Source organism: Anneissia japonica, unplaced genomic scaffold (assembly GCF_011630105.1).
Source record: "Anneissia japonica isolate Jap-2015-1 unplaced genomic scaffold, ASM1163010v1 scaffold18004_len1849_cov115, whole genome shotgun sequence".
Classification (NCBI taxonomy): domain Eukaryota; kingdom Metazoa; phylum Echinodermata; class Crinoidea; order Comatulida; family Comatulidae; genus Anneissia; species Anneissia japonica.
The window spans coordinates 1-1,778 of record NW_022709457.1 but is presented as its reverse complement, the minus strand read 5'-3'; the positions used below and the strand labels follow the sequence as shown (position 1 = coordinate 1,778).

Sequence of the window (1,778 nt, the reverse complement as noted above, 5' to 3'; positions counted from 1 at the left end):
TCTTCTTCTGTCTAAAGCATCCTAGTTAGTGCCGTAGTAAAACGGTTGGTTTATTGTTCAACACCAGTGTTTGTAAAAAATGTACTCGCGCAGCAGAGTGGTCAGGGGAGTCAGAGGAAATCCCCGCCAGACAAGCGCGCGTTGATATGAAACGTCATCAATCATAGAGCTTCATGATTGGATAATTATGCTATATGCCGAGATTAACTATGAGTGGAAATACCACTCACATGTCTACGGCCATACTACGTTGAAAACACCGGTTCTCGTCCGATCACCGAAGTTATGCAACGTCGGGCCCGGTTATTACTTGGATGGGTGACCGCCTGGGAATACCGGGTGCTGTAGACTTTTTACATTTTCTCCCCCAAATCGATTGATGTTTACTTATTGTTCGTTAAAGATTTTTCTCTTTTTCTTTCTTTTTTTTTCTCTTAACAGTTTCATTATGTACGGTATTTTGGCACGTTATAATCGTCAACTTTTCACTAAAAGGTAAAGGACCTGGGCTTTGCACTGAGCAGTAGGGCCACAACAAGTGTATGGTGTAGCCTTATAATACAGTGTTCGGGTGGTGTCTTAACAAATGTAATAAAAACATATGCGATATTCTAGCTTACTGATTGGGGCGGATGCACGATTTGGTGGTAAGTGTGCGTGAGAGTCCACACGACCTCAGGCTCACCATAGTTAACGCTGAGATGCAAACATTTTTAAAATATGGACCTCTTGAAGTGCCCGGAAATCGCACTCTTATGCCTTAAAAAATCATGCAGGTACTATGATTCGAGGGTCGTTTGAACAAAACGGCAGTCTTCTTCTGTCTAAAGCATCCTAGTTAATGCCGTACGGTAGTAAAATGGTTGGTTTATTGTTCAACACCGGTGTTTGTAAAAAATGTTCTCGCGCAGCAGAGTGGCCAGGGGAGTTAGAGGAAATCACCACCAGACAAGCGCGCGTTGATATGAAACGTCATCAATCACAGAGCTTCAGGATTGGATAATTATGCTATATGCCGAGATTAACTATGAGTGGAAGTACCACTCAAATGTCTACGGCCATACTACGTTCAAACACCGGTTCTCGTCCGATCACCGAATTTGAGCAACGTCGGGCCCGGTTAGTACTTGGATGGGTGACCGCCGGGGAATACCGGGTGCTGTAGACTTTTTACATTTCCCTCCCCACCCCCCCCCAAATTCTAAAGTAGGGGTGCGTGAGAGTCCACACGACCTTGGGCCCACTTAGTTGGGGCTGAGGTGCAAACATTTTGAGAATATGGACCTCTAAGTGCTCGGAAATTGTACTCTCATACCTTAAAAATCATACAGGTATTATATTTTCATATCAACAATACGCAATTAATTCGTTGGTGTTAGGCCGGTTCGAGGGTCGTTTGAACAAAACGGCAGTCTTCTTCTTTCTAAAGCATCTTGTTAGTGCCGTAGTAAAATGGTTGGTTTATTGTTCAACACTGGTGTTTGTAAAAAATGTACTCGCGCAGCAGAGTGGTCAGGGGAGTCAGAGGAAATCCCCGCTACACAAGCGTGCGTTGATATGAAACGTCATCAATCATAGCTTCAGGATTGGATAATTATGCTATATGCCAAGATGAACTATGAGTGGAAATACCACTAACATGTCTACGGCCATACTACGTTGAAAACACCGGTTCTCGTCTGATCACCGAATTTAAGCAACGTCGTGAAACTTTTGGTTTCGGATGGAGTGCGCCGGAATCGATCAGTACAACTGGCACTCCAAGACACCGTCGTCCG

General features: G+C 44.2%; 1 non-coding gene and 1 pseudogene across 1 annotated transcript; both read left to right on the top strand.

Annotated features, from left to right (window-relative positions):
- Positions 1-232: 232 nt before the first annotated feature.
- LOC117106689 lies at positions 233-351 on the top strand. The gene has a single exon (XR_004445120.1). It is a non-coding gene; the product is annotated as a 5S ribosomal RNA (ribosomal RNA).
- Positions 352-1,050: 699 nt separating this feature from the next.
- On the top strand, positions 1,051-1,168 carry LOC117106690 (annotated as a pseudogene).
- The last annotated feature ends 610 nt before the right edge of the window (positions 1,169-1,778 follow it).